Source organism: Pinus tabuliformis, chromosome 5_2, assembly GCF_031772625.1.
Source record: "Pinus tabuliformis cultivar Carrire ecotype Pingquan chromosome 5_2, CPIR1, whole genome shotgun sequence".
In the NCBI taxonomy this organism is placed as follows: Eukaryota; Viridiplantae; Streptophyta; class Pinopsida; order Pinales; family Pinaceae; genus Pinus; species Pinus tabuliformis.
Window position 1 is genome coordinate 719,537,057 of NC_142306.1, and position 23,594 is coordinate 719,560,650.

The following is a 23,594-nucleotide window of genomic DNA, read 5'->3' on the forward strand; positions in this document are numbered from 1 at the left end:
CAACAAGAAGGGCAACAGCAAGAAGAAGTGCCACTTAAGGAACAGCAACCCTTGCAGCAAGAAAGGGTGATTGACACTCCTAGTTCCACTGAGCAACAGGCTCAGAATATAGTGCCTCCTAGGGCAGAAACTACTTTTGATGCCTCGGTCCTCCAAACCCCACAAAAGGAGGACTTAACCAGGAAAAGAGATAGAGAGACTCCCCTGACTTCATCCATCAATCAGGGAGAGAAAAGGCAAAGGTTGAATGACTTCCCAGAAGATGATGCGGCAATAAGACAAGCATCGGGCATGGGCCCACCCAGCCGAGAAGTGTCAGCCAGTTCATTCCAGCATGAACATGATAGAGCTATGGGAGGAGAGGTCAGTTCCTCCAGCCAGCACCAAGAAGGACAAGTAAGCATCAAACAGCAATTTATCGACATTAAAAGGAGGAGTGATCCTATTAAAATACAGCTGTACAATCATTTGCTGAACCTGGCTCCCACCAATCAGCAAAGACTCATGTCTGCCTTTGATGTAAGTGAAGGCAAAATGATCATGAGTCATTTCATGCCCACAGCTCTGCATCCCCAATCTGCCTCGGATTACCTGAGAACCAACATGGAGGTTCTGGCCAAAGATATACACCCTATGGATAAAATCGAACTGCATAAACAAACTGGTGAAATGGTGTATGCCTCCTTGGCAGATGAAACATTGGAAAATTATAAATTGAAGAGCAGCCTGGATAATACAGCCTCTCAGCTAGAATTGGAGAGGGCTTCATCACAAGCCAAGGACAACAGAATCAAGTCCTTGGAGGATGTAATTATAGAAATAGGACATGATCCTAAAGATGTTAAAGGTATCCAAGAACTGTTAAAGATAAGGGATCAAGACATGGCTGCCTTAAGGAGGAAAATCAAGCTCCCAGCCACCATCCATCCTCAAACAGATGAAGTTGCTCAGCAAAGGCTAGAAAAGGATGCTACGGATTTGATGATATCCTTATACAAGGAGCTGGTTCGGACTCAAGACCAGCTAGGACAATCAGAAGCTGCAAAGGCAGCATTACAGACAGCATTGAAACAGAGAGAAGAGGGCCAAACTTCCCAGCCCCCTCCGGAAGTAATCAATCTTGAAGAAGCTCCTCCAACAACTACTCTTCCTCCTCAGCAGACAGGAACTACAGCACCATCTACAGCAACAACTACGCCAACAACAAAGCAGACTCCTAGTCTGGATATGCAGAAGCTGCAAGCTGAGATCCAAGTTCTTGAATCCCAAATGAAAGAGCTTGATGAAGTCAAAAGGTCTTTGACTAAGGTGAATGAAAGATTTGACAAAAGCAAGCAGAATGAGGCAGCAAAGGAAAGAGAGGTAAAAGCTCTAAAAAAGAGAATAGCTGAACTAGAAAAGGAGCTTGCACTAGAAAAAGTAACAGCAGAATTAAAAGCAGTCCTCTGGGGCAACATTGGTCGATCCATCACCAATCAGTGGCAGTATATTGAGACTATGGATGAGCAAATAGTACTCATCACAAAGGCAAACAAGGAAATACACAGAGCTAGAGCAAGCCTTGGCCACATGCCAGATGCTGCCAGCAGAATGATCAATATTTTAAATAACAAGACAAGCTCTCAGCTGGCCACAATAGGAATTACCAACAGGACTGAGACAATCTCAGTAGTTAAAAGAGTCCTGACACTACGAAGTCTAGTTGGAACGCTGGAGAGGAGAATACAGGATATGCAGACCGAGATCAACAAATTCCTGGACAGATTCCTGGCATTACAGAACAGAGGCCTCCCCAGCATATTAAGCAGTGTAGGAAGACTGCTTACCCTGGAAAACTACATCAAAAGGGTTGATGCCCATGCTGCAGCACAAATTGCAAAACAACCTAGTACCTCAGCAGAAACAGGGCCAGCATCAGGGCAGAATTTGTATGATAGGGTGGATAACCTGTTTTTTATCATGAATGAAATTGATCACCTGTTTGATACACCACCAAATTTCTTTAAGTATACAGAAGCAGATGAAACTATGGAGGCAATCATAAAACACCAATTGCCCACACAGGAAGTATGGAGGAATTTGATACAGATAATCTTATCAGGCCAGAACCTGTAGCGTTAATTTTCTCCAGTTTATGAACAGTCATGCACAGGCAGAATTTTGGTGGATAACTCCACAAGGAAAAGACAGATGCTGAGCCAACTCAGCAGGGCTATTTACTCACCACAGCAGCAATCACAATCACAGGTGGCAGACCCAAAATACAGCGCACGAGCCATAAAGTCGGATTCTCCAGCATTTGATCAAAGTATCCCAACCGACTTAGCAGCTCCCAAAGGCCAAAATATCTTCTGACAGAACATCAAGACGCCTTTATTTTGTATTCAATGCTGTAATAAATTTCTGATAATAATATCTCAAAAGTTGGTGAGAACATTAAGTCTGAGATAACTTAGAACTCAGATATTTTTGTAAAATCATATGTATATATTCGCCCCTCACTGAAGCTTAAGGGGTTGTTGTTATTTTCATTTTGGAGATCTTACTTGCTGTAAAATTCTCAGAGAAATAATACAAAGGGTGAATGGAATTTCCAAAGCTTGGCGTACCTTGATGCATTGTGATGAACGGTGAATGTTGCAGGATTCCAGGGTGGTTCATAAAACAATAAGTGATAGTGATTGGCACATCTTTGACATGCTTAGAACTTTTGAACATAAGTGTGAGCATATTATAATAGAGTGGGCTAATAATAACCAACCCTCATAACTGTATGTGTTATAGTTTCACCCGCATATTGACCACTTATCGATCCATCATGTAAATATTTAAGGACCTTATCTGTATCCTGCAACTTAAGGCACCTCAGCAGGACACCATTTTGGTGCTTCTAGTTAATCACTCCATGCATTAATTGGTAAGATATATCTTTTAAACGAATTAACCTATTTTTTTATTTTATAAATGCAAGGGCAAGGTGCCATGCTCAAGAAATTGCCGTAAATATACATACCATGGAATTATAGTCATGGATTGATGAACATGTTCAATTTCATATATTTCTATCTCTTGCTCCCATCCTGAAAGATCTTACTTGAGAGCATCTCTTGCTTTCACTACTAGCTTACATATGCCATGATCCTTTATGGTTTGAATTGGTTTGAACTTCATATTTATTCTTGAAGACATGTCATCCAGTTAGCCCTCTTCTCACCCAGCTCTTGTTGCACGAACAATGTTCTTACTGTTTGTTATAGACAATTTTGTGCCTTACAGCAATAAGCATGAATTGTCAATAATCCAAGGGATCCAAAGTTCCCTAAACATGATGTTCCTACCCCTAGAGGAACAAGGTCAGCAAACTAACAGCTCTCAGATCAGTTCTCCACCTGAAAACACTCAAAAACAAGCAATCCTGAAATCAAAGCAGGTGCTCCACTGGGTTTCTGCGCTGAAACACAACTGCTCCATGGTGTACCTACGTTGGAAAGCAGGTAGAACAAAGCCCACCTGCGTTGGGCGAGTTTGGACATGTGGCACAGTGAGTCATTGCTTGGGAATCTTCCAAAAATGACACTTGGATCAGGTATTTCGCCTTGTGATGAGTCAGAGGCTTTGTTTCTCCAAGTGGAAGCAAGGTTCACCAAGTGGACTCAAGAACTGAAGATCAACTAAAGATTAACTGAAGAGAGAGAGGACACAAGGCAGCTAAACATCAGTTGCAAGCTGACTCATCCTTTCTCAATTCATCTATATATTGAGCTCTCTCCTATGAGCTCAGGAGGCTGGAATTTTGTGCAAAGTAATGATATGTTGTTGGTTTCATTCTTGAGTTATTGGGTGATTGTTTGAGAGAGGTGAAGAAGAGCAATTCTTTCTGCTGGGAGGTGTTGCTGGGTTGGAGCCTGCAATGGTTGTAATACTCTCAGAACCTTTATTTCTTCATTAATAAAAGCTATTTAGGTTCTTCTATGTGATTTTGTTTCAATTATATATTGTGATGATTGCATGTTTGGTTTATACTAATCCATGAACCAGTTATGATTGCATGCCTCTTGTAGTTTCCTTCTTTGTCATTGTGCAGGATCTCATTGTAGCTGGGCGAGCAGAAGGACAAAGAGCTAGGAGCAAGCAGCCAAAGAGGAGAGTTTGGATTCGACATTAAGCGCAAGGCAACGGTTAGTGCTTCCTCCATTCTCTTTTGCTTTCATAAAGAAGTAAACTTTCAGTAGTTTGTTTTACAGTTGTTGCTAAGGAACTGTCACCCTTAGAGTGGGTTAGGGTCATCCGAGTCGGATACTTTTCGCTACAACAAACTGGCGACTCCACTGGGGATCGTATCCGTTTGATTGTGTTTGTATTATCTTTGCTATTCATCTCCTGAACAAAAGAGTACCAAATCGAAAAGCTTTTGACTATATCAAAAGCGAAGTAGAGGGGCTGCTACTCTTGCTCATTTTCTGAGCAGATTCATGATTTGAAGAGCTGATCTACAAGGATCCTTGTAAGCTCTTAGTGATAGCTTTGCACCTTCTAAATCATCCCTTTAAGTGTGCTTGACTGAATGCTTCTGATTTGAGCAAAAACCGTGCAATTTTGAGAAAATTATGACCCGGAGACTGTGAAAACGCAACTCTCGTTTTCCAAAGCAGGTAGTACACAGGCTACCTGCTTTGCAACGCAGGTCCCGAACTAGCTACCTGCGCTGAGAGCCAGTTTGACTGTACAGAGCCTGCGTTGACCCAAATTTGCTTAGTGCATTTGGGGTTTCCTCCTTTCTCTTGCCTGTTTTCACTTAGTTTTGCTGCTAGGTGTCAGTCTTGTGCCTGTTTTGAAACCAATATTACTTGCCATCATTCTGCCTCTGTTATATAACGAAATTGTACTTGTTCTTTGTATTTCTTATTCATTTACAATTTCCCATAACGAAAAGTAAACTAGTCATGCTTTTGGCCTCTTAGATCTGAACCTGTGTTAGGCGTTTTGCTGGTCTAAAGAGTTAGCTTACCTGTTTTCCATAGCTGATTAGTCATTTTTCTTTCGTTAGTATGGTTTGATTTCATGTATTTCCAGTGATTAAGCAAGTGAATCTTAAGGTGTCTTTTGATTTTGGACAAGCTTGTTTACTTTCGCTTTAAATCGAAATCAAAGTTATATAACCACTTTCTTTTTGTATCCATCCACATTAAGAAAGGGAAAAGAAAATACATGCATTGTGAATTTTGCATTTGACTGTGTGCTTGACGATTTAGGAAAATTTGCATTTTAGTGTGTGCTCTATGATATGTGTGAAAAGATTTGCCTTTCTTTTCCCTCGGTAGTTAAGGTTTTCAAAGTTGAAAGATTGAAAAGTTTGCTTCTCATCTTAGACTGCATTCAGGAATTTGTTATATACATCTCGTGGTGATCCTTAAAGGCAAACTGATAAGCAAGATCAACATTAAAATAAATCCAATTTACATAACAACGCTTTGTAACATAACGCAAACATCTAGAGGTCTAGGTAGAGACGTGTTCCGGCGTCGTTAAACATAGTGACTGTCGATCTCTACGAAGGTGGGTGATTCCTCCTGAGAGTCGGTGGCACTAATACGGACTTGTGCTCCCACGTACCGTCGCGTATATATTGGGAGACCCCTATAGGCAATTATCCTTTATCCATAGGAAGCCGTGTCGACCGCCCTACTGATCACGATGCAGTGAACACAGCATTCACGAAGATCGACCACCCGTACCGTAAAACGTATTTTGTGGTTTCGCGAAAGGTTTGGCACACCCTCTGCCTAGATCTCCAGAGCAGTTTCTTTTGGCCCTTTTCAAACTCTATAACTGAAAAGGTCCAACCGAGCATTTGTCACTTCGGGCTCGTTAAAACATCGAAGGCGACTAGAGTCATCTTTAGCTTTTTCTCGACTCTTAAAACATGAAAAAGCAAGTTTGTGTCTAAAAGCGTCGTTAATAAAATTTATTTTAAGCGGAACAAAATCACCTGTTATTCCCACGTTGATCTTTCAGTTGAAAAGTATGGAGCCCACCAACCAAGGAGGCAACCTTGGCGGAAGTCCAAATCCCTTCTCCTCTTGGGGAGATGTTGGTGCGCCTCATATGGCAACATTGTCACTTCCAGGATTGACAATTGGCCTACCTGTATGGCTCTTTTCAACTAATGTAGTCCAGATCGCCACTAATCCTGAGCAGTCGACTCAACGGTCAGACCAGTCTAGGACTACCCACCAGCCTTCCACTTCTTACAATACTTCCTCTGATCCTTCATCTTCGCAAAGTAGAGCTGGCAAAAGTCAGCCTCCCAAGGAGAAGAAGGAAAGGAAGAAGAGAGAAAAGAAGCAGAAGGAGCCTATGGCGAAGGCGACTGGGGGCAAACAAAAGATAGCTGACAAAAACCCACACACTGCACCGACCGGGCCTAAATCACCATGTGTCATTTGCGAAGGGGCCCACTTCCATCGTGATTGCCCTTGTATTCCCCGGATACTAAGGGACTGGTCCCCAAGATTGCACAATCCGGTAGCATCAACCTCTGGCAGTCATGTTGATTGCAGTCCGTCAACTAGCGAGAGTGAAGGACGAAGAGGGAGACCAAGATCACCCTGTATATTGTGTGAAGGCGAGCATGCCATCCACAAATGTCCATTCTTAGATGAGGCAAAGAGAGTTTTGGAAGATCGTCCGGTTTCGCCGTTACGACTTCCTCCTGGATACCAAAAACTCGCGCCTAATCCCTCGATAGTTGAAAATCCAGCTGACCCACCCAAGTGGTCAGCTGAAGTGTCGGTCATTGAGAATGAACCTACTGAATCCAGACCAGACGAAAGTCTAAAGGTCGAAACGGCAGTTGACCCGGTTCTTCCTTCAGAGGTTTCATCATCCAATGACTCCGTCATTGAAGACCCATCTTCAAATGACACCCTTACTGAAGAGGATAAGGATGACACCGTCCATATTCTTTTCATCAACACAGACTCTGATGAGCATCAGGGCAATGCGCCCATTCCTTTATCGCAGGAAGGAACATCGTCAGGGTCGTATCCGGCCGTATATTCGGTCCCACCACCAAGCAACCTAGTTGTATCCTTTGATTGGAATCAACTAGGCAGACCCCGGTTACCAGCCAGTATCCCATTCAGAATCATAGTCCAAATCTACAGAATGGTGATGGCTGGAACTATCATTGATGAAGGGGCATCTGTGAGTATCCTTTCCTCTGTTGCTTGGAAAGCACTGGGTTGCCCGGCGCTTTTACCTGAGATGAGAAATCTATCAGGTTTTGATAAAGGAACCAGTCACCCGTTAGGGATTCTCCCCAATGTTCCGGTTACATTGAAAGGGAAGTCAGTTCGCATGAACATCATGGTCGCCCAGGGACCCTTGACATATAACTTACTCCTTGGACGAGACTATATATATTGCATGGAGGCAATAGTGTCCTCACTCTTTAGAGTCATGTGTTTTCCGCACGAAGGAAGAATGGTCCGGCTAGTAGACCAACTTTCATTTCCAGGATCACGCATTGCAAATAGTCAAATACCATCCCTTAATGGTTTATTCACTCAAGGAATGCCACCTCCCCCGGTTCAACTTCCCGATGAATGCGAGTAATTCGGAAAGAAAGAACTGGGACCCAGGGGGCATGCACCCTGGCCTGCCTCGGGTAGAGAAAACCTTAGGTATAAAGTTAATTTCCGCAGAAGGATGGACTAGTCCGTACCCCGTCCGGCAGAGGAAGAGAGGGTTGTTCTAGGATAAAATTCTTTTGTCAAATTTATGTTGAAGTGAAGCGGTCGCTCCCTTTGTCTAAAGAAGTGGGCTCTCCTAAGGAGGGGGTCTATTTGTGGCAGCAAGAAGCCACCATCTTTGAATGTCAAGCCTCACCCATTAAAACAAGCTGTTTTGAAGGATAAGTAGGGGCAGTCTTCAAAGAAAGAGATGAAATTGCTGCAACAAGTGGTCACCATCCTTAGCAACCTAATGATAGACATCGCCGAAAAGAGAGTTTAGTTTGCGGCAGCAAACAAAACCATTTTTCGGATAATAAGTAAGAGATGGCAGAATCTCGAAATTATACTTTATACCTAGGGGCATGCAAACCTTTTGGAGTGCAAGCACGGGACGACTATTTATTTTTTTAAATTTTTAGGTCCTCCCTTTAAACCTGTAGGTCTAACCCATTAAACTCGTAGGATTAGCCGTTTCCAGCTTGCATAAAGAAAGGATGAAGGGCAAAAGTTAAAACCTGCCAAATTGGAGTAATTAGTGAGGTATCGCTCCTTAAATAAGATTACCTCACCTAAAGCATTCCTTGTATTAAGACTGGTATTTTCGAGCAGTTTTAGCAGTGTTCATGCTCGTTAAAAAATAAACACAAGAATCGAGCAGTTTTAGCAGTGTTCATGCTCGTTAAAAAATAAACACAAGAATCGAGCAGTTTTTGTGCAGAAGTTCATGCTCATTAAAAAATAAACGTAAATTGTGAGCAATCTTTCCCTAGCAGTTCAAGCTCATCCAGAAAAAATGAACCGGTAAACAACCTCGAGAAATGTAACCTTTGAAAGCCATATTAAAAGCCCTTGGTCGTGTTTATATGCCCTCACCTCCATCTGTTCATTTGGCCAATCATTCACCTCCATATGTTTGTTTACCCATTTTGAGGAACAGCTGCGAAGAGTGATTTCACTTAGCCATCCTTGTGACACTGCCGTGATTGGAGAATTCCAACCTCTACCTGGAATCTGCTGCTATCCCTGTTCATCACTCGTTCCTCAAAAGACGAGTCTTCTTTGAGCTCTTTTCACTGACTCGTAAAATATGAAAAGTTTGCCGAGTTTTGGCCTTCCAGCTCGTTAAAGCAACCGGAAAGCTATCCCTCCTCTAGATTTTAATCTTTTTGGACCTGAGGGATTATTACACAAAAAGATCGAGCGCTTGTTTTGTTCGGCTCGTTAAAGCAACCGAAAATTCATCCCTTCTGTATTGTTTTATACTTTTTCGGACTTAAGGGATTAGATGACGAAAAAGGAATCTTGGAGTTAACTTTTCGTACCTTTTCAGACTCTCTAAAAATGAAAAGGACCGAGTTTTCCTTGTCGTTAGACTCGTTAAAATGATTAAATAGCGACAAACTTGTCTTTAGACGAGAACGAGTTTCCCTATCGCTAGGCTCGTTAAAACATATCGATGGGCTTGCCCGAAGGGCAGGTTATAGAACAAGCATATGTTATCCTCCTCAAGCTTGACAAAAATAAAGAGGTACTGGTCAGCAATGACTGGGGAAAAATTGGGAGAACCTCACAGTATTAATGGTAGCAAGTCGCTCTTGAACATGACACTTTGTCCTCCGTACCGCATCGGGTTGGGTTGTTTCATTCACCGGTCGCAGAACCATGGTCCTCGCCACACCGTCCACAATTGGGGTAATGCTACCAATCCATCACATCAGTGTCGTTATATGTTCAAGAGATGTGGTTCTGTAAAGAGTCAACCCTGTTCCGCCCACTGCCATACATTATCCTTCATCCACTTCATGACCGCCACCCTGAATCATACATCACAGTTTGTTTTCACCTCATCATAATCACTAGCTCCGTTCCATGTCACTGATGTGGGATTCATTAAGGCCCTCCTTTGACAGATCGCTCCTTGTCGACATCAGCTCATTATCCAAGGAGTTGATCTAGGAACACCCCCCTCAGTACTTTGAAGCTTGCATGCCTCAATGGCAAGTTTCTCACTTCCGGCGACAGGTATACATCAATGACCTTCGACCAGAAGATTTTGCATGGTGGTCGACACCAAGTCCTTTATTCCCACCATGTAGATTGTACTGCCGTACCTTGAGGGTCATCATCCTTATCGGTGATTCCTCTCGCGCTTGTTAACGGTTTACATTATTGACCGGTAATCAAGCGATGTCTTTCCATGTTCGACTTCAAGAAATTCTCACATGGATCGACTTGTACATCGAGTGAAGATCGGAAGAGTTTGAAGACCCCGGATCTAGTTTCATCCATCCGGGCTGCGATATATATTCAGGACATAAAGACATTTGATATGTACATCATTACAGCAGATGATCATCCTTCTCAAAGGATGATAATTTCGGCAGAGAAATATCAGTCTACATCAGACGATCATCTGTTCTATGTACCAAAATGTATTTATAAAGCTGAGCATGGGAATGCCCGCCTCAGCTAGATCATGAAAAATGTATGAAAAATAATGTATTGTATTGTATCTTATGACAGGACACTTCTCAGCATATTGAATGAACTTCGGATCCTCTCAATAAAGCATTTCACCCGATAAACGACCTCATACTTTAGGGGGCATCTGTTATAGACAATTTTGTGCCTTACAGCAATAAGCATGAATTGTCAATAATCCAAGGGATCCAAAGTTCCCTAAACATGATGTTCCTACCCCTAGAGGAACAAGGTCAGCAAACCAACAGCTCTCAGATCAGTTCTCCACCTGAAAACACTCAAAAACAAGCAATCTTGAAATCAAAGCAGGTGCTCCACTGGGTTTCTGCGCTGAAACACAACTGCTCCATGGTGTACCTGCGTTGCAAAGCAGGTAGAACAAAGCCCACCTGCGTTGGGCGAGTTTGGACATGTGGCACAGTGAGTCATTGCTTGGGAATCTTCCAAAAATGACACTTGGATCAGGTATTTCACCTTGTGATGAGTCAGAGGCTTTGTTTCTCCAAGTGGAAGCAAGGTTCACCAAGTGGACTCAAGAACTGAAGATTAACTGAAGAGAGAGAGGACACAAGGCAGCTACACATCAGTTGCAAGCTGACTCATCCTTTCTCAATTCATCTATATATTGAGCTCTCTCCTATGAGCTCAGGAGGCTGGAATTTTGTGCAAAGTAATGATATGTTGTTGGTTTCATTCTTGAGTTATTGGGTGATTGTTTGAGAGAGGTGAAGAAGAGCAATTCTTTCTGCTGGGAGGTGTTGCTGGGTTGGAGCCTGCAATGGTTGTAATACTCTCAGAACCTTTATTTCTTCATTAATAAAAGCTATTGAGGTTCTTCTATGTGCTTTTGTTTCAATTATATATTGTGATGATTGCATGTTTGGTTTATACTAATCCATGAACCAGTTATGATTGCATGCCTCTTGTAGTTTCCTTCTTTGTCATTGTGCAGGATCTCATTGTAGCTGGGCGAGCAGAAGGACAAAGAGCTAGGAGCAAGCAGCCAAAGAGGAGAGTTTGGATTCGACATTAAGCACAAGGCAACGGTTAGTGCTTCCTCCATTCTCTTTTGCTTTCATAAAGAAGTAAACTTTCAGTAGTTTGTTTTACAGTTGTTGCTAAGGAACTGTCACCCTTAGAGTGGGTTAGGGTCATCCGAGTCGGATACTTTTCCCTACAACACTGTTGGATGAAGTACAAATATTATTGTGTGGTATTTTAACATATAAGGTCTGAAATAATTAATTACCATGTATACATCATACACTTGTTTATCAATTGTGGGATAATTTAATTCTATCCCGTGTAGACTAGTGCTCATAAAAGGGATAGTCTGCTCATTTCCTTCAATATCCTTTTGAGTCAACATGGCTACAATAGACGAATTTGAAGCAAACGTATAGAGCAGGAAATATTTTCCATAGTTTGGATTGAATAACACAAGTGCATTGGTAATAGCCAACTTAATCTTAGAAAATTCATCCTTCTCCTATTTATCCCATTTGTATACTATGAATTTCTTGATCATCTCTTGTATTGGTTTGATTATCTGAGCATAATCAGAGATGAATTTTCCTAGGAAATCAATTTTCCCTAAGAAATACTACATTGCTTGCTTATTTACTAGTAATAGGATTTGTGTGATGGCTTTGACCCTCTTGAGATCAATCTTAATTCCACTCTTTTCAATGATGTGCCATAGTAGAATCCCTTCAGACACACCGAAGACGCTCTTATTGGGATTAATATAAATCTGATACTTTCGACATCGCTCAAATATATGTTTCATATGATGTACATGATCTGATATTTTCTTGGAAAATAAAGTAACATCATCCAAATAAACAATGGCGTTCTGACCTATAAGGTTGTGGAAGGCAATTTCCATTGCTCTTTGAAAAGTCATACCTGTGTTTATAAGTCCAAATGGAATCTTCTTGAAAGCAAATGTCCCCCATTTGGCCTAGAAGGTAATTTTTATTTTGTCTGGTTCCTTTACTAGAACTTGATTATAACTAGACAAACCCTCTAGTAGCGAAAACATTTTAGACCCAGATATTGTTTGAAGGATTTGTTCCATGGATGGCACTAGGTAATTATATTTATTGGAACCCTGGTTAAGATTCTGGAAATCAACACATAGATGTATTTCACCAGACTTATTTCTGACTAGGACTAAGTTGGAGACCCAAGTGGAATGTCTAACTTTGAATATGGTCCAAGCTTCCAACATCTTTCTCAATTCCTTTTGGATAAGGGGTTCCAATGTTGGATGAAATTTTTGTAACTTTTGTTGGAAAGACTTTACCCATTCTTTTATAGGAATCACGTGTTGGATAATACGACTGTCATATGTCTTTAAATCATTATATGTCCATGCAAATACATTACAACATTTTTTAATAAGAAGATAAATTTCTATTGTTCTTATGGAGAACAACACTTATCGAGGTTCACATTCTTCGGATCTTCTTGATTCCCAAGATTGACTTGTTACGATAATAACTTTGATCTTTGATTCTTCATGTTGGTTGGTCCTCTAAATTGGTTCTACGGGTCATATAACTTCTCTGGGGACACCACACCCTTAAGCATAGTGTTTCCTTTTACTGCATTGGATGTCTTGCAAATCCAGATCGTGGCCATCCTCATCTATGGCAACGTCTTTAAATACATCTGCATTAGCCATAAAGTGTAGTATATTCAGATCGATGGCTTTCTTTAATCCAAGAATGAGCACTTCATATTCGCTAGTATTATTAGTACACTCAAACTCTAGACTGCATGAAAGGATATGCTTCTTGTTACGTGGGTAAGGAAGAACAAAACCAACTCTAGAATAGTCATGCATCCTGAAACCATCAAAATATAAAGTCCAAATATCATGAGCTACTAAGCTACTTCCTATATTGTTATTACTATTATTATGTACATCTATATTACTTGTTTCATTCTCACTAGCTAGAGAACAAGGAAGGAATTCCAGGTATGTATCTGGTGGAACGTGTGATAGTAGTGTCTGATAACACCTGAGGTTGGTTTCAAGGAAACAATTCCCAAAAATTAGATCAGTAAAAAAAAGAGGCTCATTGTGGTCCTCAAATGGTCTCACTCATGTACACTCATTGTTCACTCGAATCTGGTTATTCCTGCCCTTATATGGAAGCCACAAATGTGACTAGTTTGTTATACCCTTGTAGTTTGCTAGACCAATCTCTACTAAGAAGCACACCATAGGCTTCTGGTATGTCCACAATTACAATATTTATACAATGGTGAACACAATCACCTTTTGATAATATGATAAGCACATTCTTAAGCTCACCAATAACATGAACAAGAGACCTGTCAAGATGAATAATTTGTGCATCGGTTTCGTCCCATTTAGCATTTATTTTCTTTAATATAGATAGTGGAATTACATTTACATATGCACCATAGTCGTCTAAAAAATTATGGACATTATAATTAAAAATTTCAAATGTTAATAAAAATGGAGGGCAGAGTGTTATCTTCTAGTGTTAAAGCATTCACTACAGATTCAAGGGGACCGAAATAATTACCCGAAACCTTTTGAGAGGAAGAGGCTTTATCACCTATCGAAGCTTGTGAAAATTTATAGACAACAAGTTCATGTTGTCATGCTATATTTGCATGCTCATAGATAGAAATGTTGGCTCGCATATTAATCATATCTTCCACTATGTTATAATCAATCATTTCACCCATAGAAGACAACGTTGAAGTGTCTGGAGCAGTGGATTTATTCAACACTTCCAGAGTGCTAGACTTACTCTTGTTACTAGAAGAAGTGTTCTTGGACTCATCTCCAAACTTACTCTATGCATTCTAAGCAGGATTAACACGTGGTGAGATTCTTCTTAGCAACTGCTATTTTAATTTATGTCTTGTCAATTCCTATTTGTAGATGGGCGCTTTACTCCTTAAATTGTATCAACCATTTTTCTTCTAAGGAGGGGCCTCATATTGTGGTGGCTCTTCAACATTCTTCTTCTCAACGTTGTAGATACAATGATATGCATTCACAACATGTCCAATAATTTTTCTTTCTTCAGCCAATGCAGGTTCTTCTATTTGTTTTGTTTGTTTTGTCTCCTCATCTTCTAATAGAGCATTCACAATGTGTGCAACCAGAGCATTCATGTCGTGGCTCCACTGAGGGCATGACTTTTCTAAGTGATATTCTTGATGGAAAGAAAGTAATTATTCATGTTGATACTTTCTACATTCATCAAAACATTTGAGATTTGTGCAGACTATTAGGATATTTTGACACATAGGAAATAATTAAGTATAACTTGGTCTATTGTAGAGTTAGGTAAAGTGTGTTTCTTCACTATGTCCTTTTGTAACTTACAATTTTATGGTCATGATATATAGTGATCTGATGGTTCATTCTCTCCTCGGTATTACCGACACTTGATCCGTGGCTTAACACCTAATTGCTCCATGATCTCTATTTAAATAGCATGGAAGGTCATTTTTAGTGTAACCGTTCATGAGAGAAGCTTATATAAATTTTCATTCTTCTATTAATAAATTGCCTGAAGTGGTCGCGTTGGCTCAAGCCGTGGATTGTTTCCCTCTTTGAGGGTTTTAACAACGTCAAAAATACTAGTGTATTTATCTGTGATCTGTTTGTGAGCGGTGTCCTTTGGTCTTCTGTCTGAGGAACTTACCCTGTAAATTCCTACATGGTATCAGAGCTATTTGAGGGATGCATCCGTTGGTGATCCAAATCTGAAGCCGGTAGAACTGCATCCGACTGTCATTTCCTAGATCTACTGTTACTAACTACTTTTGGGCCAAGAGGACTGCTCTATTGTGTTAGGAGCATATGTTCCAGTGAGGAAACCCTTTCGTTTGATGCGAAAAGGTTTTCGGTAGCCCTAGCTACGTCATTTTTAAGATCTAGAAGTATACAATGTTTATTTGCAGTTTTTAGTTACTTTCTCTCTGCTTATTTCGGTTTATTTAGCTCTCTGATTTTTTTATTGCCGGATCTATACCTTTCATTTCTGCGTATGCTTTTTTCCCCATGACTCTATGCGATCTGGGCAAATAAGGAACAGTAAGGAAGGATTTTTCTCATGCGTATGCTCTTTTCCGCCACACCTTAGTGTGATCTCGGAAAATCATAAACATTGAGGAAAATATTTAGTTTCCATCTAAAGCTAACTTCAAGCCATAAGGTTTGGTTTTTTTTGCATGTCCATGTTGGGTTTTGTGTTTTTTGTTTTGTAGGAAAAAAATAGCTTTCTCAAGTAAGCATGCACCCAAAGCTTCAGTGACTAAAAAAAAAAAAACCCCTTCCTCTTTCCCAAAAATTACTAACCTTTTAATCTAGTTCACTTGGTCCAAAGCTACTTTATGAGAATAGAGGTTTTGAGTTCAAGTCTTTCTCTTTGTTGAGCTAATTAGATTAAGTTTGGAAAAGGGGGGGATTTTTTTTTTATAATATTATCATTCATTTCCGCACATTCACGCACTTCGTTGACATCTTCAACAACTTTTATTCAAAAAGCCATAACTTCTTCATTCATAAGTCGTTTTTTTTTTAATCAGCTTATTTTTTTGAGATCTTTCCATTGGAACACTTATTTTCAGCATATACAACTTCAATTTATGTTAAAATCGAAAGTCCATGCCAAGTTATTCTTGACAGCACCAACTACTTCCAATGGTGGTCCTACATTGTGGATTTACTTAGAAGTAAAGGTCTTTACAGAATAGCCTCAAGCAAAGAAACCAAACCTAAAGATGAAGATATGGCATCCAAATGGGAAAATATGCAAGATCAAGCACGTGGGTTGACATGGATTTCTATTTCTCTAGACCTTAGATTCCATATCACAGAACTTGATACCCCTAATGAAGCAATGAAACAACTCACTAAATTTTTTGGAATTAAAAATGAAACTAGAGCCCATCAACTTGAAAATGAGTTGTTTACGTTGGACCCCAATAATTTTTCTTCCATTGAAGATTTTTTGTCCAAGTTCAAGACCCTTAGACTTCTCTTGGAAGGTGTTAAGGTTAAGAAATAAGGTGGTAGCCTTATCTATTCCATTCTTACTAAGTTGGGACTAGCCTACTCTATGTTTTTTTCCACCTTTCTTTCTACAAGAGAAGCCTTCATTTCTCAAGGACAAGACTACAAGTCCCCTTCCTTTGATGCCTTGTGTGATTCTTTAATAAGAGAACAAGAAAAAATCTTACATCTTGGTCTTCTTAATCTTGGAAACTCTTCTAAGAAAGCCTTATCCACCCAATAGTAACCAAATTAAAAGAATCCTAAGAATCCATATCATAAAAAATGGTCCTAAACCAAACAAGGGTCCTAAGCAATTTCAGTCTCAAAAAAAAAAATCATTTCAAAAAATGATAAGGCAATTAAAAACAAAGGGAAGAAGACTGTTAGACATTGCCACTTTTGTAATCGAGATGGCCACTTAGAACCCAAATGCTTTAAGAAGATGGAAGCCTTGGAAGCAGCAATGAAGAAACATAACATCCATTTGGAGCACTCTTCAAATTCAACTTCATCTTCAGGAATAACACTTTTTGCATGTGGTTGTCAAGCATCATGGTCTTGATATGCACTAAATGTATCTTCTTCTTCTCATTCTCATGAGTGGCTCATTGATTCTGGAGCTTCTTATCACATGGCCAAAAACAAAGACATGTTCTCTTCTTTAAATGATTGTAACACCAAAAATATATACGTTGGTGATGATAGATCTCTTAGTGTTGTAGGGACTGGAACTGTTCATATAGACAATGGTCACTTTAATGATGTATTATGGGTTCCAACCTTATCCTGCAACCTTTTATCTGTATATCAGATAACTCATTTAGGTGAAGGTAAAATCATTGAATTTTCACTTCATGATGTTGTAATTAAGGACCTGAGAGATCCTAGACAGATTTTAGCTACTGGCATTGCTGATGATTCTACAAGGTTGTATAAGTTTAACAACTTTGGGTCATCAAATCTTCCCTCGGTATTTGTTGCTCATAATGATGAAGTGAGCAAACTTTGGCATGAGCGATTTGGTCACTTAAACTATCGCTCCCTTCAGAATCTATGTAAAGAAAATATGGTGACAGGTCTTCCAATGGTATCTTGCAGAGATGGTGTTTGTTCTGGATGTGTACTTGGAAAACATCATTGGGATAGTTTTGAAAAATGTGCCTCTTGGCACGCCTCAGCCCCTTTATAGCTTGTGCATAGTGATTTATGTGGTCCACTTCCAGTTGTTTCATTCTCTGGCTACAAGTATTTCTTAACTTTCATTGATGATTTCTCTAAATTCACTTGGGTATACTTTTTAAAACTCAAGAGTGAAGTATTTAACATGTCTTGGCCTTTAAGGCCTTTGCTGAAAAATAATCTAGACATCAAATTCTTAAGCTGAGATCTGATAATGGCGGAGAATATGTGTTTGGTCAATTTAGTGTGTCCTAAATTGATATTTAAAATGTCGATCCTAGAGTCGTAAACTACTGAAGTGAAGTGCAATGTATATGCAAGATAACCGATTTCTTAGTTCTTTGTCGTTTCTGAGTTTTTGGTTTTTTTTGGGTTTATCTTCTATGGATTCTCTAGTGTGAGATGGAAAAATTGAAGGTCAAGTATGGATGGTAATGGTGATTTCTACAATGATTTTCCAAACTTTAAAGTTCTCAAAAAGAAGGTTTCAAACTGGCTGTGATGAAATCAATTCTCAAAAGAAAATAAAAATGTACCAAAACAGTGAACTAGTGACAATGAAGCCCAATGTCCTTACTGTTGTATAAAAAGAAAATAAAAACTGAACTCAAAGCAACTCAAAGACTAAAAGTAAAACAAACTAAATCACACTACTTCAACCCATATTCTGACCCTTCACCTTTCGACTCGCTCCGGCTATTGGAAGTAATCATAAACAAGTTGAGTAATATGATATCTAAATTGCAGGAAATGAAATTGCATAAAATGAAACTAAGATTTAACTACTCATTCATATTTCAATTCCTGAAAATGACATAAGTAATTTCATCACTAACTTGTAGGAAAGTAAACTAAATCATACTACATCAAGTAATATTATGATTCCTCACTATTTGAGTCGCTTGGCTATAGGAAGGAAATCATAAACAAATGAGTAATATGATATCTAAGTTGCAGAAAAGTAAATAAGCAAAGCAAAACTGAAAGAAATGACAATGCTGGAATTAAAACTCAGTAAATGAATCAGCAGAAAGGACAAGATGATCTCATGTCATTAGTCATTAAAACTATGTAATTTTCCCGGGCTTGGCTACAAGAACCTGAAAGAAAAATATTGATCAGCTAGCAACCATGAGAAAGCATAAAAGAAAAGATGAACAACTGTTAGTATAAATATCAGGAAATATATACAAGCAACTGATTATAAAAGAAGTAACATAATGAAAGAAAGCGAGAAACTATACAGTAGATACAGAGCCTTGGTGTACAGGGGCCCTCTGCAACCTCGACCAATCAATACTCAGTCACAAATTGAACTTAAGAATGTTGTCTTCTCATATATTAAAGTGCAGCAAAAACATAAAAATAGAGCACGACACAGTGGGCTCGTAAACACAGTAAATATTACATGTAAAAAGCTAACTATCAAGCGTATGATAACGCTTTATTTATAAGTGAATGCTATAACTGATTCCTAAATTCTACGCTGCCAAGCAGACACGTAAATCTCCACGGCCTAAGATCTAGCAGTATGGTAATCATGACAAATAAATCCATGGAGTGGTGGCTGCTCGATTTGGTTCACAGGTTGATCCACAGGTGTTAGCACACCTCCGGAGATTGAGGATCTTGCCACGCAAAACTTCACGTGGGCAAAACAGAGCCGTGCCACCGCAAAACTCTTGGTTTGACCACTCCTTTGACTGTCTTTGACCATGGCTGTTTGTGAGTGATTCAGATGAACCAAGGGGACACGCTCCATGTACATGTCATTTGCAGCTTGCCCATGTGGCCGGATTCTCCATTGGACACCTATAACATAGTATTTAACAAAATGGCTGCGGAAACTTGAGCTGGCTACGGAAAGTGACAAGTTTCCGCAACTGATTGAACAAAAATCTAAATCAAACAGCAGTCACAAACATAGTTAGGAAACCATTTTATAAGCTCTTTTTAGACTAATATGCAATGATTTGACAGCTTGGTGGATCAAGTAAATGGAAAAGAAGGCTGAAAAGGTATATAGGGAAGATGCAAGTTTGGGACTCAACATACCCCCACTGTGAAGGTGTTGCATGTCCTCATGCAACCAAAATTTTAGTCATTCCCCTTTAATCCATATGTTCTGAAACCTCTGGTAGGACATCTAGTCCTCTTTTCTTCTTCCTTGGTGCTACCACCATCCTGGGTTTCCTTATTATACATCTGAATTTGAGATTGATCAATTCTCTACTCAACTTTCTGCACTTTTTCTTTAGTTTCTTGTTCTTCTTTTGCCATAGTCCCAAATGAAGCATAGTATTATCATGAATAATTTTATCTACTTTGCTCTGCTCCTTAAGTGCTTCATTTTCTTGCTTGATATGCTTGTTTAGAACCTCTAATTCAAACACCTCTTGCTTTAAGGATTGAACTAGAGTATCTGGTGTCATGTGGGGTTGAGTGGTACTCGGACCTGCAACTATTTTTTCTAAAGATTCGAGGTAGTCATATACCTCCTGTTGATTGGGATCTATTTCAGGTGTCTTTCTTGGACTGAGTTCAAAGTCTTGTGGAGGAGGAGGACTGATTTCTAGCTCTGGCCAAGAAGGGCTTTCATCAACATGTGTAGGACTAGTTTCAATACTTGGCTGAGGACGAGGTGGACTACGGCCAGCTGGAGGTTTCTCGAGTGTTTCCCCACCCAAGTCAATGAAGTGGGGCCGTTTTACTTGTGTTTTACTCCCCTTTCTTCTAAGCCTGGTGCTTCTTATTAAATATAGTGGACTAGTACTCCTTTCTTCTATGCTTTGTTTCCCTTTTTCCTTTTTCTTTGTCGTAGCAGTCTGTTCTTGAAGATGCACTAATCTCTCAGACAATGTTTGATAATCTTCCTCTATAGATGGCTCAGGTGATTGGTAGACATCTTCTATGTTTCTTTTTCCTTTCACTTTTCTCTGTTTCTTGCCCTTAGTTCTGTTCTCTTTTGCTTTTTGACCAACTTCTTGAGTTTCGGTAGTAGGAGAGTCTTGGACTATGGCACTCTTTTCTTTTCTCCTACTCCTTCTCGGTGTCTTTGGTGTACTACTTTCAGATGCCTCAGATGGCTCTTGAAAGTAATTTCTTATTAAGAATTGTTCCCAGGTATCTTTGTTTTTCTTCAGTTGGTCTTCAATGAGAATCTTTACAAGTCCATGATGATATAGATGAGGTTCTATATTTCCTATGTGCTTTTGGGCTGTGATACTCATCTTTTTCAAACTCAACAGTAAGAAATAAGGAAAATTAAGAGTTTGACTCTCTAAGAAGTTCATCAACAATCTAGCATGGTACATGTACATTGAACCAAAGCGTCCTTCGCAAGTGATAAATTTTTGGATAACTAACAGCAGGCTGGCCCATTCTTCTTTCAATGCATGAACAGGAATTCCTTTTGTAAACACAGTGATGTCCATACCTGGGTTTCATAGCATAATTCTCCATGCCTGTTCGTCCACGCTTTTGTTTTTAAACCATCGCTCACCTTCCTGGGGTAAGCCTGTGGCAGCTGCTACTGTTGTTTCAGTCACCGTGAGCTTTAAGTCTCCAATTTCCACCATCTGGCCATCGAAAGACCGTGCAAAGGCTTTGGTTACCTCTTTATTATGGCCCTTGAATTTTTGGATGAAGCGTAACCATTTTTCTTTCTTCAGCAAATCTTTTGCTTGAGGGTAACCTTCTAAATATTTAGGTCCTTCTGGTTCTACCCTTAGTAATCGTCCCATTCCTTCCTCTGTTTTGAATTTCAACTAAAAATTCAATTGCGTGTGAGGGTTTAGCAGAGGGAAGGTGGCTCGGTTGCAGGGTTTATGGAAAAATACAGTGGCTGAAATCGGTAGATGGATAGCAGGTAACGGGAGTGCTTCGGGATTACAGGCGGAACAGAGGATGAGCAGCCGTAGTGATTTCACAAGATGAAGTGAAGACGTATGTGAAGAAGATGGTCTTAATAGAATGGTAAGGGGATGGAGTGAAGTCGAGATTTTGAATTAAACAGCTGCATACGAAATGCTACATGTTTTAATGGATGGCTGCGGAAAATGTGGTGAAGAGGAGTCGTAATGAAATAGGTCACATCTCATGATTACAGGTGGTGAATGAAAGTGCAGTTGACTATGAGTTTAAACCCGAAAATCAATCATGAGACCATTAAGAAATGAATGCATGGTGCGTGGAATAATATCGTGGGATGGTAGTGGGTAATGGAGCTATCATGATGATCATTGCACATAGTAGAGCTTTTATGGTTTGATAACTATGCATAATCGTGACTTTAATTGCTATTTGAAAAAAAAATTGCTCATACCTTTGGAAACCTTGTCATTTGTTTCTCATTAGCTTTTAACCAACTGCTCTTCATTGATGTCTGGAGATGCTCCATGTCTTCATAGCATATGCTCAATCACACCTGCATTTTCATTATTATTGCACTGACATTTTGACTGTGGATTTGAAAAACAGAGTAGTGGCTGCGGAAACTGCTTCTGGCTGCGGAAACTGCTACCAGCTGCGGAAACTGACCCAACACCCACTTAGATGAACAAAGATAGTTAGATAATAACTAACTGAGTGAAAATGGTCCTGAAAGGGACTTTTATTGATGAAATGAAATGAAATGAATGAAATGGAGTGAAATGAAGCGGAGTGAAGTGAAATGAAAATGAGATGGAGATGGAGTGGAATGGCAAATGAGGTGGAGTGAAGATGGAAAAAGGAGAGAAGATTTTTTTTTTTGGAAAATATAGTGTCAGGTGTCCCTGATTTTCACTCTACATTTTCTGTATAAAACCGCCAATCTGTGATTGGTTTTCAGTCTTATACAATCTTCTTCTTTTTTAACTGAAAGAAACAAAGGCTAGGCTGGTGGGGAAGAAGGATTCTTCTTCACCATCCTTATTGTAGAATTTTCTTGAAACATTTTGACAAATTCCTCTTTTGAGAGTGGCTTATGATAAATTTTCAATCGGTGGCCATTCACAATGAGAGGAGTTTGAAATTCATCAATGGTCTTGATTCTTACCGCTCCATTGCTAAAGACTTTGTCAATCTCATATGGCCCAAGCCAATGGGCCTGAAATTTACCTTTGAAGTCTTTAAACTTGGAATCAAACAGTAGTTCCCAATCTCCCTCTTGAAAATTTTTCTCTTTGATGTATCTGTCATGCCACTTAGCTCTTTGATGTTGAGCTAGATCAGTTCTTAAAATTGCTTCTTGTCTGATCTCATCTAGCTCATTCAGCTGCTCCATTCTGTGCTTTTGGGCTTCTGATACATTCATCCCCAATTGAACTGCCATCTTGAAAGTCTTGACTTGAAATTCAATGGGGAGCAGGACTTCTTTCCCATAAACAAGTTCATAGGGAGAATGTCCTGTTGTATTCCTCCATGTAGTTATGTAGGCCCACAAAGCTTCAGGAAGCATCTTTGCCCAATCTCTTCTGTGTAGATGGACAGTTTTGGTGATGATGCTCTCAAGAACTTTGTTTGTAGACTCCACTTGGCTATTTGCTTGCAGATGGTAAGGAGTAGATTTTATGTGCTTGCTTTTGTATTCTTCCATCAGCTTCTCCATCAAGTTAGATGTAAATTGACTTCCCTGATCTGTCACAATTTCTCTTGGGACACCAAAACAAGTAAAAATATCCTCATAAAGAAAATTAACAACTGAATTTGCAGTGGCAGAAGGCAATGCTTTGGATTCTACCCATTTAGTGACATAATCAGTGCATACCAATATATACTTCTTTTGTTTAGATGGTGGATTAATGGGTCCAATAGAATCTAAAGCCCATTTTTCAAAGGGTTCGATGAGTACCTGTGGTTGTAATGGCATTTCATTTGAAAGAGTCAGTCTCCCAACCCTTTGGCAGCTGTCACACCTTTGGACATATTGTTTTGTATCTTTGAAGAGGGAAGGCCAATAATATCCTAAAGAAAGGATTTTATAGGCCATCATTTTTTCAGCAAAGTGTCCACCGCATGGTTCATCATGACATGCCTTGAGGATGTCAGGCATTTCATCTTCCCGAACACATCTTCTGATCACACAATCTAGCCCTGTTTTAAACAATTCGTTATAAATCCATGAATAATTCGAACTCTCCTGAATAATTCTTCTTTTTTCA